Source organism: Dermochelys coriacea, chromosome 8 (genome assembly GCF_009764565.3).
Source record: "Dermochelys coriacea isolate rDerCor1 chromosome 8, rDerCor1.pri.v4, whole genome shotgun sequence".
In the NCBI taxonomy this organism is placed as follows: domain Eukaryota; kingdom Metazoa; phylum Chordata; order Testudines; family Dermochelyidae; genus Dermochelys; species Dermochelys coriacea.
The window spans coordinates 76,599,326-76,616,529 of record NC_050075.1 but is presented as its reverse complement, the minus strand read 5'-3'; positions in this window follow the sequence as shown (position 1 = coordinate 76,616,529).

Sequence of the window (17,204 nt, the reverse complement as noted above, 5' to 3'; positions counted from 1 at the left end):
AATAACCAAGTAAAAACTATCCCCCAGAGGTTGCTCTGAATTCTGTTTGAAAACTATCGAAATACTTGACATTGCTTAGAAATTCATTTTCTGATCCCAGCAGAGGGTCCAGTACATTCACTATTGACTAATAAACATTTAGAAAAATTAAATTACTTAGAGCTATTTAAGTATCAGACAAATTTGTACGAGTGTATAAATATTCTCCAGTCAAGAACCCACCCCACAAATTTTTTTGTCTCTTAACTACATTTCCGTTTTCCAGTTTATTGAAGGTTCTTTTTTGTTTCTGTTATTAGACCTTTTAATTACAGGTTTCAGAGTAGCAGCCATGTTAGTCTGTATTCACAAAAAGAAAAGGAGTATTTGTGGCACCTTAGAGACTAACAAATGTATTTGAGCATAAGCTTTCTTGAGCTACAGCTCACTTCATCGGATGCATCCGATGAAGTGAGCTGTAGCTCAAGAAAGCTTATGCTCAAATAAATTTGTTAGTCTCCAAGGTGCCACAAGTACTCCTTTTCTTTTAGACCTTTTAAGTTTCAGACAGAATTTCAGCTACTGTAAAGACGGAGGAAGGAAAAACAAATATAACCTAAAGCCAGGAACATTTAGTTCATTCAATAAAATGGAAAAGAAAGATGGTTTAATGCATTCTAAATCAGTTTACACACAACATGCATTTTAATCCATTTTCCTCAACTCACTATCTGCTTATAATTACTAGTTTTGAATGGTATACAGAAGTATCAGAAAAGTGTTCCAATTTAAACCACTGAGAAACCAACTCCAAGAGTTACTGTAATTCTTTGAGTCACTTGTTTTCTCTTCATTTATTCTTTCATGTTGTGTCCTGCCTTCTGACTTGCAATATGCTAACAGGCAGTAATGAAAGAACATGCTTTGTCTCTCTATTACTCGTGTGTGCTTCGTACATTGTGAAGAAGCAGACCCACATCATAAAAACTAACTGAAAGCCACTAAGGTACCGCTCTAAAAAATGTAATGGACTGTACTGAAAGCCTAACTTTGACTGATGTGAGGTTTGGGACTTTATCCAGGTAAGAATTCATGCAGCAATGAGCACAGATAAGGCAGATGACCCAGAGTAGGGCCAAACTGTTTACCAGCAGATGTGTTTTTGAAAATCTTCCTTAGCTGGTCATGGCAGCGGAAAATACCCTGCTGTTAAACGCATCTGCAATCCACTGCTCTCCCAATCCACCTACAAAAATTCTGACCTTTAAAGAAATGATGGAGAAGCTGGTGATTTTTTCCATGGCATTGAAGCTCAGTCTATTTTAGGCTCCAAGGCAATTGCAGCCCTTTTTGCTCCCTATTTCACATCACTTTTAAGTCTTGTTCTGGCCACTATGAACCCTTCAGCACTTCTCCCTGTGCAATCACTCGAGTCAAGATCTGTGATTTGTGATTTGCAGATGACATGTACATTTCTTGGCTGATGGCTGTTAAAGCAGTTTGCAAACCTAAGGCAATAAACTGTAGGATGCAGTTGAAGCTTTCTATTGACATACTAAATTGCTATTCTCATGCAAATGAATACAAACTTTCTTGTTATTTTGATTGAAAGAAACTGTTGTACATTTCTAATGTTGTGGATTACTGCATTAATATTTTTAATGAAACCATGTTGTGAATTTCCATTATATGCTAACTGTAGATTGAAATCTATATCTGGCTAGTCTGTGTATCAAGAAGGATGGTATGCTGTATGTTTAAAAAACAACACACAAATTCTGCATTCACCAAATGTAAATCCTTTAATCCTCTCACAATGGAAATCTATTACTGAGATGTATAACATAGTAACAGTTCTTAAAGCATTAACACAATTATTTGTACATTTCTGATAGTCTTTCATTTAAATATTTATAAAATACATAGAGGAAAGTACATATCTTTTAGAAAAGTCAGTTTCTATGTCATTCCTTAAAATATTCACTTCTGTTTCTTCTAGAAGATATCTAAAAAGAAAACCTTCTGTATTTTGTTTTAAGTGACACCATACACCTACAAAAATAATGTAATCTTAAAGAGAAGCTAATATGATTACTATCGCAGGATTATTGAGATTCAGTATTCAGAGAGCAGGAAAGACAAAATTGTTATTTCAAATATCAAGTCTTAGCTTGCGAAAAACAAATGTATTGAAGTGTCTCAATCATAACACAGACCCTAAATTCTACATATTGTGCAAAATTCCTAATCCTGTCAAAATGCAAGTCTGAAGATTAACAGAATGTATAATAAATGCCTCTGTCATTATACATAAAAATAGTATTGTTAAATCAAGTGTAGCCCTTTATAAATATAAAAAAGCCCAACTTAAGCAGATTTGCACTTTACGTTTCTACAGCTCTGAAGAGAAAAATGCATGATTGACTAAAACAGATTCTCCATTTCTCTGATTTAAATCAGGTTGCCTGAACAAAAAAGACAGTGGGCATAGATTTCTTTAGCAAATAACTTAATATTTATTGAGATTTCTTGTAGGTTTAATTATTAATACCAGCAGTGTTACAGTATTTCTACCAGGTTGATATTGCTGACCCTATACCTGTTGTGGGGTGTTTTTTTTTTCCTCATACGTTTCCTGTGCAACCATGAAAGCATGGTTCTTACCAATTATTGTGTGTGACACAGTCAAAAAGACTTTATGGTTCAGTTGGCTGCCATCAGGGCTCTTGTTGTTGACATTTCAGGATTTGACTGGTTTTCTTTTTTACAAACTATTTTGTAGTTTGCTTATTTTTATAGTTAGTGCATTATGGTATGTTAATGATGAGATGTACAGGATCACAATTTAATAATGTACTAAAATGAGCCATGTTTAAAAAAAGTCAAAAGAAGAATTTAAATTCCTTTATAATTTTTATTAAGCTATAGTACTGTTCGCAAACTGTAAGATGTAGTAGAATTATTGTTGTAGAATAATATGGACTTTCCCCTAAAGTTATGACTTTTTTATTATTATAGTGATTTCTTCATACATCCAAAAGTCTTAATAATAGGAAAAGGTACAAAATGCAAGTCTGGTCTAGATCGTTTGTGATTTACATAATTCTTTTAGCACCCAAAGACCATGACAATGGGTGCATTACAAATACTTAACTAAGAACAGTTAAACCAGTAGATAAACTAGCATATTTTACAGAACACTGAACTTCTCCAACGTTTTGTTATTCATGCTATAAATCAGATGACATGGAGATAACCTTTGGTAGAGAAATTTTCCTCTTCTCCACCAAAAAACAAGCAAAACCAAACACCTAACTCAGAATAGTTTAAGTGAACATAAAGACAAATAGTGAAATTTTGGCATTGTTGAACTCAATGGCCAAAGTCCTCATTGACTTCAACAGTGGCAGGTTTTTCCCCTGCCACTTTTCCTACTTTTCAAAAGTAGCTTGTTACTTTGGGTACCTCAGTTTCTGGGTGTCTAACTTGAGACACTTTAGAGGGGTTTGATTTTCAAAGGGCATGAGCTCATCATTTTCTAAACACCAGTCCCCTTTTAAGGTGCCTCAAATTAGTCACTCAGAAACTGAGGTGCCTAGAATTTATAGACTTTAGAAAATCTTAGACATGGATTTTTTTGGCTCCATTACAAGCATATTTTTATGTATTATAATAAGACAGCTCTCCTTCCTTAATTATGAAAATAGCAATCAACATGCTGAGACAGAATTTGAGGTCAGCCAGCACAGGATTCCAGTTTCATGTGATATTATGACAGGTTTCAGAGTAGCAGCCGTGTTAGTCTGTATTCGCAAAAAGAAAAGGAGTGCTTGTGGCACATTAGAGACTAACAAATTTATTTGAGCATAAGCTTTCGTGAGCTACAGCTCACTTCATCAGATGCATAAATTTGTTAGTCTCTAAGGTGCCACAAATACTCCTTTTCTTTATGTGATATTGTATAGTGAGCCCAATCTTCAAGGTCTCAGTTGGACAATACTTCTATTGAGGTCAATTGTCATTGAGGCTCATAGGAGTTTTGCTCAATTAAGGCCTTCAGGGCTAGGAATATGTTAAATTATGTTATGTTATGTTATGTTAAATTGGAAGATTAACAAATTACACAAACAACAGTACCATTTGTTGGGGGAAAGGCATGTGCCTAGTCGTCTGAATGTAGGACTGAGCCAGGAACTCCTGACTGGCTATGCCATGGATTTTCTTGAGTCACTTGCTGGTTTAAACTAAAGCAAATGGTGAATTCTCTTTAACTTGGTGTCTTTAAATCATGATTCGAGGACTTCTGTAACTCAGACAGAGCTTATGGGTCAATAACAGGAGTGGGTAGGTAAGGTTCTGTGGCCTGCTAGTTGCAGGAGGTCAGACTAGATGATCATGATGGTCCCTTCCTGGCCTTAAAGCCGAGTCTAAGGGTACATCTACACTACGAAATTAGGTCGAATTTATAGAAGTCAATTTTGTAGAAAGCATTTTTATACAGTCAAGTATGTGTGTCCCCACACAAATGCTCTAAGTGTGCTAATGCTAAGTCTAATGCTTCGACTTCCGGAGCTTTGCACTGTGAGTAGATATCCCACAGTTCCCGCAGTCTCCACCGCCCATTTGAATTCTAGGTAGAAATCCTAGTGCCTGATGGGGCTAAAACATTGTCGCAGGTGGTTCTGGGTACATATTGTCAGGCCCCCGTTCCCTCCCTCCCTCCGTAAAAGCGAGGGCAGAAAATCGTTTTGCGTCTTTTTTCTTGAGTTACCTGGCAGATGCCATACCACGGCAAGCATGGAGCCTGTTCAGCTAACCGTCACCAAATGTCTCCTGGGTGCTGGTGGACGTGGTACTGCATCGCTACACAGCAGCAGTTTATTGCGTTTTGGCAGCAGACAGTGCAGCATGACTAGTAGCCGTCGTCGACATAGTCCTGGGTGCTCTTTTAACTGGGCGCCTGGGCAAACATGGGAGTGACTCAGCCAGGTCATTTCCCTTGTTTTGTCTCATGGCGATTGAGTCCTACCGGCAGTGCACCGTCTTTTAATCTGCAGCTAGCAGAAAATGATGGCCAGTAGTCATACTGCACCGTCTTCTGCCGAGCACCCAGGAGGTGACGATGGCTAGCGGTCGTACTGCACAGTCTGCTGCCAGCAAGATGTATAAAGATAGATGAAGTGGCTCAAAACAAGAAATAGACCAGATTTGTTTTGTATTAATTTTCTCCTCCCTCCCTCCCTCCCTCCCTCTGTGAAATCAACGGCCTGCTAAACCCAGTTTTGAGTTTTATCCTTGAGGTTTTGAACTCTATCCTTGAGGCAGCCATTCAGTTTCTCGCAAAGCCACCCCCTTTATTGATTTTAATTCCCTGTAAGCCAACCCTGTAAGCCATATCGTCAGTCGCCCCTCCCTCCATCAGGGCAACAGCAGATAATCTTTTTGCGCCTTTTTTCTGTGCTGACGCCATACCAAAGCAAGCATGGAGCCCGCTCAGATCACTTTGGCAATTAGGAGCACATTAAACAACACACGCATTATCCAGCCGTATATGCAGCACCAGAGCCTGGCAAAGCAAAACAGGGCGAGTAGGCGACGTCAGCGCGGTTACGAGAGTGATGAGGACATGGACACAGACTTCTCTCAAAGCACGTGCCCTGGCAATGTGGGCATCATGGTGCTAATGGAGTAGGCTCATGCGGTGGAACGTCGATTCTGAGCCTGGGAAACAAGCACAGACTGGTGGGACCACATAGTGTTGCAGGTCTGGGACAATTCTCAGTGGCTGCGAAACTTTCGCATGCGTAAGGGCACTTTCATGGAACTTTGTGACTTGTTTTCCCCTGCCCTGAGGCGCAAGAATACCAAGATGAGAGCAGCCCTCACAGTTGAGATGCGAGTGGCAATACCCTGTGGGAGCTTGCAAGGCCAGACAGCTACCGGTCAGTCAGGAATCAATTTGGAGTGGGCAAATCTACTGTGTGGGCTGCTGTGATGCAAGTAGCCAATGCAATCAAAGATCTGATGATATCAAGGATAGTGACCCTGGGAAATGTGCAGGTCATAGTGGATGGCTTTGCTGCAATGGGATTCCCTAACTGTGGTGTGGCCATAGACGGAACCCATATCCCTATCTTGGCACCGGAGGACCAAGTCAGCAAGTACATAAACCGCAAGGGGTACTTTTCAATATTGCTGCAAGCACTGGTGGATCACAAGGGACGTTTCATCAACATCAACATGGGATGGTCAGGAAAGGTACATGACGCTTGCATCTTCAGGAACTCTGGTCTGTTTCAAAAGCTGCAGGAAGGGACTTTCTTCCCAGACCAGAAAATAATGGTTGGGGATGTTGAAATGCCTATAGTTATCCTTGGGGACCCAGCCTACCCCTTAATGCCATGGCTCATGAAGTCATACATAGGCAGCCTGGAGAGTAGTCAGGAGCTGTTCAACTACAGGCTGAGCAAGTGCAGAATGGTGGTAGAATGTGCATTTGGACATTTAAAAGCACGCTGGTGCAGTTTACTGACTCAGTTAGACTCAGCGAAACCAATATTCCCACTTTTATTACTGCTTGCTGTGCACTCCACAATATCTGTGAGAGTAAGGGGGAGACGTTTATGGAAGGAGGTCGAGGCAAATCGCCCGGCTGCTGGTTACGCACAGCCAGACACCAGGGCAGTTAGAAGAGCACAGGAGGGTGCGGTGCGCATCAGAGAAGCTTTGAAAACCAGTTTCATGACTGGCCAGGCTACGGTGTGAAAGTTCTGTTTGTTTCTCCTTGATGAAACCCCCCGCCCCTTGGTTCACTCTACTTCCCTGTAAGCTAACCACCCTCCCCACCTCCCTTCGATCACCACTTGCAGAGGCAATAAAGTCATTGTTGCTCCACATTCATGCATTCTTATTAATTCATCAGACAAATAGGGGGATAATTACCAAGGTAGCCCAGGAGGGGTGGTGGAGGAGAGAAGGACAAGGCCACACAGCACTTTAAAAGTTTAAAACTTATTGAATGCCAGCCTTCTGTTACTTGGGCAATCCTCTGGGGTGGAATGGCTGGGTGGCCGGAGGACCCCCCACCGCGTTCTTGGGCATCTGGGTGAGGAGGCTATGGAACTTGGGGAGGAGGGCAGTTGTTTACACAGGGGCTGTAGCGGTGGTCTGTGCTCCTGCTGCCTTTCCTGCAGCTCAACCATACCCTGGAGCATATTAGTTTGATCCTCCAGCAGCCTCAGCATTGAATCCTGCCTCCTCTCATCACGCTGCTGCCACCTTTCAGCTTCAGCCCTCTCTTCAGCCCGCCACTTACTCTCTTCAGCCCGCCACCTCTCCTCCCGGTCATTTTATGCTTTCCTGTACTCTGACGTTGTCTGCCTCCTTGCATTCATCTGTGCTCTGTCAGTGTGGGAGGACAGCATGAGCTCAGAGATCATTTCATCGTGAGTGTGAACATTTTTTTGCCTTCTAATCTTCGCTAGCCTCTGGGAAAGAGAAGATCCTGTGATCCTTGAAACACATGCAGCTGGTGGAGAAAAAAAAAGGGACAGTGGTATTTGAAAAGACACATTTTATAGAACAATGGGTACACTCTTTCACGGTAAACCTTGCTATTAACATTACATACATAGCACATGTGCTTTCATTACAAGGTCGCATTTTGCCTCCCCCCACCGCGTGGCTAACAGCGGGGAACATTTCTGTTCAGCCATAGGCAAACAGCCCAGCAGGAACGGGCACCTCTGAATGTCCCCTTAAGAAAAGCACTCTATTTCAACCAAGTGACCATAATGATATCACTCTCTTGAGGATAATACAGAGAGATAAAAAAACGGATGTTGTTTGAACGCCAACAAACATACACTGCAATGCTTTGTTCTACAATGATTCCTGAGTACGTGCTACTGGCCTGGAGTGGTAAAGTGTCCTACCATGGTGGATGGAATAAGGCTGCCCTCCCCAGAAACCTTTTGCAAAGGCTTTGGGAGTATATCCAGGAGAGCCACGAATGCCAAGACAAATTAATCATTAAACATGCTGGCTTGTATAGTATTTCATATTCATATACTAAACCTTGTATAGTATTTCAAAAGGTACACTTACCAGAGGTCCCTTCTCCGCCTGGTGGATCCGGGAGGCAGCCTTGGGTGGGTTCGGGGGGTACTGGCTCCAGGTCCAGGGTGACAAACAGTTCTTGGCTGTTGGGAAAACTGGTTTCTCCGCTTATTTGCTGTTAGCTATCTACAACCTCATCATCATCATCTTCCTCGTCCCCAAAACCTGCTTCCGTGTTGCCTCCATCTCCATTGAAGGAGTCAAACAACACGGCTGGGGTAGTCATGGCTGAACCCCCTAAAATGGCATGCAACTCATCATAGAAGCGGCATGTTTGGGGCTGTGACCTGGAGCAGCGGTTGGCCTCTCTGGTTTTCTGGTAGGCTTGCCTTAGCTCCTTAAGTTTCACGAGGCACTGCTTTGGGTCCCTGTTATGGCCTCTGTCCTTCATGCCCTGGGAGATTTTCACAAATGTTTTGGCATTTCGAAAACTGGAACATAGTTCTGATAGCACGGATTCCTCTCCCCATACAGCGATCAGATCCCATACCTCCCATTTGGTCCATGCTGGAGCTCTTTTGAGATTCTGGGACTCCATCATGGTCACCTCTGCTGATGAGCTTTGCATTGTCACCTGCAGCTTGCCACACTGGCCAAACAGAAATTGAAATTCAAAAGTTCGCGGGCCTTTTCCTGTCTACCTGGTCAGTGCATCTGAGTTGAGAGTGCTGTCGAGAGCGGTCACAATGGAGCGCTCTGGGATAGCTCCCTGAGGCCAATACCATCTAATTGTGTCCACAGTACCCCAAATTCGACCCAGCAAAACCAATTTCAGCACTAATCCCCTTGTCGGGGCTGCAGTAAGGAAATCGATTTTAAGAGCCCTTTAGTTAGAAAAAAAGGGCTTCGTCAGGTGGATGGGTGCAGGGTTACATAGATTTAACACTGCTAAATTTGACCTCAATGCCTAGTGTAGACCAGGGCTAGTTGATCTTAGGCAAGACTATGTCTGGGTCTTACACAGATGCTCAGTGGGAGACAGAGTAATAAGGTCTGTGCTTATAGGAACAATCTAAGCCATAATGTCTACCTCAAGTTCCCCCCATTTATAAAATGGGGATAATAACACTCACCTTAACTGTGAGGATTAATGTGTTAATTTTTTAAAAGCACTTTGAAAGTAAATGAGAGTTTAGAAGAGTGAAAGAATTCACATACCGAGCTAGGATCAATGGTTGCTGATAATGGTGCTTTTCTAAGTGATGCCCAGCATTGTACCAAAATTGCTTGGTGCACATGGTGGGAGCTGAGTCCAGTTCTCTAGGCTTATTCATGGGGGCTCACATTTTATGGAGTGGCAGCAGAGCCACTCCATGACCTCTACTGTAGCCTCAGGGATGCTTAGCCAGTAAGTTTCCCCCACCACCTCCCAATCCCTTTTCCAGGAAGAGTAACCAATGTCATCACTGCTCCACCCTGACTCCCAAAACCTGTGCTCACTAGGGCAAATAAACTCCCTTGAAGCAGAATTCCGTGGCATCCTGGGGTCTGCACTCCCCTGTCCAACTTCTGTCCTCATCTTCCACAGAGCATCTGCATGAGTGCCATTATACCCACCATTTGCAGAGAAGGTGGAATTTTGACCCAAGAATAATAGTATGAGTACAGTCTGAACAAGCAACAGATTCAGTGGAAAAATAGGTTCCAACTATTAGAAACAAATGACTGATTTCAGATAGATGGTGCATGAATTAGATTTTGGGGGACATTTATGCTGGGGTTCACTTTAAATCAATCGATCGATACGCATACTTATCATGGCAACAAGAGAGTACCATGTAATATGCCTACTAACATTTCCTATCAGGATATATTGTGCCATATCAAAAGATCTTTGGTGCATTTTAAGTGTATTTTACTGTGTTCTTGATTTCATAATTTAGTAAATTAATTTTGTAATTAATAGACATAGTGAAAAGCAAGAACGGGTGAAAGAAAATTGTAGCAAGGAAGGATGCTCTGGGGAGTAACTCTGATAAAGTGGTTGTTTTCTTCCAATATGCTCTCTAGCTTTGTTTTTTTTTTTTTTACCCCAGAAAGGCTTTCAGATCACAGCTGCTCCTATATTGATGAATATGGGGAACAGAGCAAACTCTAGCTGTGAATGTTCAATTACTCTTTATGTAGATAAAATTGCCACTCTGCAGACTGATTTATGTAATGATTTTAGTTTATACTCCAGGAAAACCATACCAAAAACCTACTCCCATGCAACTAATTGTTTAAATCAATAAATAAAATCCCCTCCTACATAGGTATACTTTGCCTTCCCGTTGTAAGAGATGAGACTATATTTCTTCAATAAATGATGGAGGAACTGGCTGAAGTTTACTTTCTGTTACTCTAGAGCCCTAGCTGCTTCTTGCCTTCTTCAAATGTGGTCTATTTAATCTCCTGTAGTGTGGGAAATTATGTTCAAAATCTCTGTGATCCTCTGTCCATGGTAAGTTATGCATGTAGTGACAAGTACATGCCATAAGGTCTTGAGATTATATCTGTAATGTGTTGCTGCAGACTGTTGATCAAGAGTGTCTGGAAGAAAAACATTATTTTCAGGTGTGAAAAAACGTCACCTTTATCAAATAATTTCTCTTGCATTTCTCCCAAGATGTTGTTGCCTATTTAAACTTGGGAGGTTAAGTTTGTAGCATTCATTATGACTGAAAATTTAGTTCACACAATCATGATGTTCTCTTTATTAAGTGTTACTGTTAAACAATATTAAAATAAACACATCTGGTTGGCCTTTTGTGAGGTTCATGAGATGTTTATTCCTTTGCCTAGTCTTTTAATTATGTTTGCTTTTTAAGATTCTGATATGCAAACAAATGTTACTGATACACATGTTACTTGCCACATGTTATCTGATTTATCTTACTATATTTTACAATTTACAGTACTGTCTGGCGCATATAATTGAAATGGTTAGGGGTGGCATAGGTGCCTATCAGCAGAACTGTGTCTTGAATCTATGGTTGTATGTTTTTTCTTGGACCTAGATACAGATTGGAAATAAACCTTGGCAGATACTCCGGCAGTTTTACTGTACATAACAAAAAGATGCTCTATATGGCTCTTCACCTATGACATTATATGATTTATTGGGAGGTGTAACAGTAGGTTACAGAAGGTCTCACAAGTGATATTGTTTTATTCCCTATCCATATATGCACAACAAATACGGTTGCCTCAGCTGTTGACCTTCCCCCAACCTAACCCCAGTCTTCTTAATATCTTCACCCCCAGTTCCTCCTTGCTCTTTGAGGGGAACTTAGTCTCCATTCTTCAGTTGTATTTTATGTAATATCTGTTGTTAGATCAGCTGACATAGTAGGCGGGGATTAAGTGTTGAAACAGCCATAATTTTGTGATGGGTATATGGATCAGAAGTTCTAAAGGAAGTAGCCTGTCAATTTCTGAGGATGGAATTTTGCTTGGCCATTATGTGGATGCACAGTGCGAGGAATTGCTCAAAGAGCCTCTCTTACTTATTGCATGGTTCATGTAAGGTCTAGGCAGAATTTCAGTCCTTTTACTTGGTGAATACAGCATCTGTTTCTTCCCACCTTCCATGGTGATGCACAGGTCTTCAAAGAGAGCAGGGGAGGGCCAAGCTCCATTCACTTGTCACTGGTTTGCAGAGCTGGCTGACCACATGAGGAAATCAGCTGCACCGCACCAAAAATTGTAGTAGTGAATGCACGCTCAGTGCTTTCCTGGAGTGAGGTGGCTCCATGCCATCTCTTACTATGAGTTATGCCTGATGGTCATAATAGGGCCCTGAATATTATTCCCTCCACTTTTCCCTTCCAAAACCTTCCACTTCGACTAATAATAGCTCTCAGCCACCTAGAATACAGACATTTGTACCCTGAACAGTTACTCGGAAATAACTGTGTATAATCATTATGCAAATCAGATCCTCTCCTCCAATCAATACAGAGATTTTCTCAGCTGACAAATGTGCAGTTATTAAGAACATAAGAATGTCCATACTAGGTCAGACCAAAGGTCCATCCAGCCCAGTATTCTGTCTACCAACAGTGGCCAATGCCAGGTGCCCCAGAGGGAGTGAACCTAACAGGTAATGATCAAGTGATCTCTCTCCTGCCATCCATCTCCACCCTCTGACAAACAGAGGCTAGGGATACCATTCCTTACCCATCCTGGCTAATAGCCATTAATGGATGTAACCTCTATGAATGTATCCAGTTCTCTTTTAAACCCTGTTATAGTCCTAGCCTTCACAACCTCCTCAGGCAAGGAGTTCCACAGGTTGATTGTGCGCTGAGTGAAGAAGAACTTCCTTTTATTTCTTTTAAACCTGCTTCCCATTAATTTCATTTGGTGGCCCCTAGTTTTTATATTATGGGAACAAGTAAATAACTTTTCCTTATTCACTTTCTCCACACCACTCATGATTTTATATACCTCTATCATATCCCCCCTTAGTTTCCTCTTTTCCAAACTGAAATGTCCTACCCTCTTTAATCTCTCTTCATATGGGACCCATTCCAAACCCCTAATCATTTTAGTTGCTCTTTTCTGAACCTTTTCTAATGCCAGTATATATCTTTTTTGAGATGAGGGGACCACATTGTACACAGTATTCAAGATGTGGGCATACCATGGATTTATGTAAGGGCAATAAGATATTCTCCGTCTTATTCTCTATCCCTTTTTAAATGATTCCTAACATCTCGTTTGCTTTTTTGACTGTTGTTGCACACTGCGTGGATGTCTTCAGAGAACTATCCACGATGACTCCAAATTCTTTCTCCTGATTAGTTGTAGCTAAATTATCCCCCTTCATATTGTATGTATAATTGGGGTTATTTTTTCCAATGTGCATTACTTTACATTTATCCACATTAAATTTCATTTGCCATTTTGTTGCCCAATCACTTTGTTTTGTGAGATCTTTTTGAAGTTCTTCACAGTCTGCTTTGGTCTTAACTATCTTGAGCAGTTTGGTATCATCTGCAAACTTTGCCACCTCGGTGTTTACCCCTTTCTACAGATCATTTATGAATAAGTTGAATAGGATTGGTCCTAGGACTGATCTTGGGGAACACCACTTGTTACCCCTCTCCATTCTGAAAAATTACCATTTATTCCTACCCTTTGCTCAGGACAGGACCTGCACAACAGTCCTACTGGATGAGACAATTCCATCTCTGTGTAATATTTATTAATACTTTCTTAATGAACAGTTTGGTAACAATTAATACGAACCAATGCTAAGTCCAGTTCTGTTCAAAATTATTCAAAACATCAGTGGTTTGATGAGAGGCGCTGAGTTCCAAGAGTCGCGGCTCTGAAAATCAGGCCACCAGCCCTTTACGGGCAAACTCCACAAAAGAGAAAATGCAGAAAATGTTTTTTCCTGGGGGAATTTGAGTAGGGGGAATGAAGAAGCATGTGTCACCTGCCATGACACTCTATGGGTCAAAAAGTCCTCTTTGGAAGGTGAGATGAAGAAATCCATGGAATTTTTTTAACAGAAACTGAAACTGGATTAGAGAACGGGCATTGAAAAAGTGGAATCAATTTTATTGAAGAATGTCAGATGCTTGGAAGAGAAGCAGAGTGAATCAGCAACATCAAAAATCAACTTGATTCCATTGTAAGGCACTCTGCTGAAATGGAAATGCTAGTTGTCCACTCCTGTTGCAAAGTGCAGTTATCCAGAGGAAAAAGAATAATTTCCAAATTATTGGTTTGCCAGTGTTAGGGCAAAGTCAATGTGGCCCAGTACTTTTCAGCGATTGGCTCCCTATATATTGTGCCTTCAGTGGAAGTGGAAATGATCTTTGAAAAATTGACAGGCCATACAACCGTTTGTAGCTGTTTGCCAGCCAGTCAGATATGGACTGCTAGAGTCATGGAATAATAGGTGACAGGTAACATGAAAGTGAATGGAAATAGAATCTCCTTTGCTCCCAGGACTTTGCTGCTGAGGTATGGTAGCAGTGGCAAACCATTTACTGCCATCAAGAGGCAGCTACAAGAGGAGAATATAAAATATGCTCTGCTCTACCTATGAAATGTGTAGTGTCTCACAATAGCCAATTTATTATTTTCACCCTGTCCAGCAATATAGAAGGGTGCATCAGGGAGCTGCCAGCCTCTGTTCTGAATAACTTAAGTCAGGCTGCAACATGTGATATAATTGAGCTGACCAGAATTTACAGCACTAGCTAGAGTTTCTTCTTTCTTTTGGTTTCATGAGGCATGTCAATAAGAGGTACCCCAGGAGCATGATGCTGACCTTACATGCTCATTTCTTTTTCATTTTTATATTTTCATATTATTTTATGGCTTAGTTCGGACATCTTTCCAAGCATGATCCAGTTCTCCTGGGGGATACCAGGATTAGATGCCTTCTTTAAACTTAGAGCAACAAAATGGATCATGCTACCAGTATCCTTTATTTTTTTACTCTTGTCTTCACATAGCAAGACCCATATGGTTTTCAGCTGGGCCTGTCTTGTTTAATGTGGATTTGGGCTGTAATTTATTTTACTTAATTATTTATGGATACATTATATATATTAGCTGCACTTGTCTAAATAACAAAGGCAGCCATGTAAGACTGCATGTTCTGTTGGTGCTTTCTTGTTATAGTCTTCTGCATTTCTTCAGATGCATTTTTGGGATGATAGGTTAGATCAGAGTTTATTGTTCCATGTGATAATATCTGGCAGCAACATTCTGGGACAGCAAATAGAAGTAGTTCAATCACAATTCGGGTAAATGGTCTAATAATATTGAGCCTACCTTTGTGTGTGTAGTGATGGGTGTGGGATTAGGGAAATGGAACATATTCTGGAATTGGATTGATGAAAGGTCATGCCTAGCTGTTTCCTTAGTCTACAGCACATTTAAATCAGGGGCTTTATTTATCCCTTTAAGCCTAATGTGATGATTTGGATTCTGAGTGATATCAGAGATTTCTTTTTTATAAAGACAAGATAGTTTATAACTGAGGGAGGGGAAATCTGCCAAGATAAGAGAGAGACACTGGAAGGTCCCAGTTTCTTACCTGCAAGCTGCTTTACGTGCTGCTTTTATCAGTATCACTTTACACCAGCTCAGGAGGACATAGCAGGCATCTTGCAGCCCAACTGCTGGTTAAATATTTTAATATCCACTGAAGGGAAAGTACCATGAGCCAAATGCTAATGTAGTATCCTTGAATGTAAGGCATTAATGGCTCCATAAAATGTAAATGCATTCTTAATTATCTCAAGTCACTGCACGCCCAAACGACTCTTTTACAAGAAACACATCTCACCGATAATGAGCACAAAAATTATTAAAAGTGTGGGTGGAGCAAATCTCTTAATGCTCGTTTTCTTCTTAGAATATAGGTATTACTTTATTAATGCATAGGGGTCCAATCCTTGCTCAGGCAGAACTCCCGCACTGGACATCTTTGGAAGTTTTGCCTGAATAAGGACTAAAGGCTTGAGCACTAGCAGTGTCTACTTGTACATTGAGAAGTGGGTCTTGGCAGTTCAGTATGAATATGTCACTAAAGAGTACCCAGGATGTACTTCTGCATTTACTTTTGCCAACACAAGTGCTTTGGTATGTGTCTGACACTGTGAGGAGAAGGCACAGGAGTACATATAGAGACAGACAGTTTTGAACTATATTAACAAACAGTCAGAAAGACCGTAACACAAGAACAGCTTATGACCTCTGATATCAAGCAGTAGGGGGAGCCCAATCACTAATTCCAAAACCATTCTACCAGCGGTCCTCAAACATTTTCATATTGTGGACTACTTCCTAAAACTTGAGATCCTTACATGCATCAGCTCCCTGCCCAATCCTGATTTTACACTTTTGCTGCAGATTCAGTCTATTGGGTATGAATCCCTTGGCAAGGTCTCCCCATTTTCTACCTGATATGCTTTTCCTGAGTGTAGAACTGGCTCTGCTTTCACTGACTGCAGCTCACTACTCTGATCTCTCCAGGTCACTTTGCCCATTGTATGTTTTCTAGCTCTCCATTTCCAATGTTCTCCTTAGATCTGATCATGGCTGAATTTACACAAACACACACTTCTCAAAAAGAAAAGGAGTACTTGTGGCACCTTAGAGACTAACAAATTTATTAGAGCATAAGCTTTCGTGAGCTACAGCTCACTTCATCGGATGCATTACACACTTCTCAAAGGCAGACATGAAGCAACCAGGAGGTGCAGAGAAGTCCTTGCTGTGTTTTAGCTTTGTTGGTCAAAAAACCCCACAAGGAATCATGGAGCCAAACCTCACATACTGAGCCTTCACCAGGATAAAGACAAATGTTGCATCTAGGAATATCTCTATTATCAAAAGTCCCCAAACCAGTGAAATATTTAGTAGTTGCTGGATTTAAGAGAGCGACTGAATGAAACCCAATGAAGTGAATGAATATCACCATGAAAGGTGCAGAGTGTGGGATAAGGGAATTTACGAAGGGTTTTTTTTTTTGGAGTGACACTATTGAGAGGAGCCCAGGGGTTATGGGATGAGACATGGACCATTTTAATGTTCACAGAGCAAGGAGCAGACTAGAACTCTTGTTTGGGATGTGGGGGTGGCTGCAGAGAAGAAATTAGGTGTTGGGGAAAGGAAACATGCACTGACACAGAGATGCAATAAAAATAACATGCACAGAAATTTTAGAATTGTGCAGAGCTCCTGTAAAACCTGCTTGAGTGCAGATTATAAAAAGACCTAAAATCTGCCAGAAATTTAATAGTCTATTGCTGTTGCACAGCTACAATTGCTGGTCTTGTGGTCACGGCACAATATCAAGGGGACTGGGATCTATTCCTGGCTCTGCTACAGATTTCCAGCATGGACATGTCCAAGTCATTTTACACTGTTGTGTATTAGTCACCCCATTTGTAAAATGGGGGCAATAATCATTCCCTACCTCATGGGATGTTGGAAAGATAAATTCCTTGGTTTCTGAAACCCTCAGATGCTACAGCAGTAAGCTCCAGAAAATTGTCTGTAAATAAGTAAAAATTAAATCCATTAATGCTTAGAGGTCAGCCTTGCGGGAAGGTTGAAGTGGTCAGCTATCTGGGTCTTTCTACATACAGCTC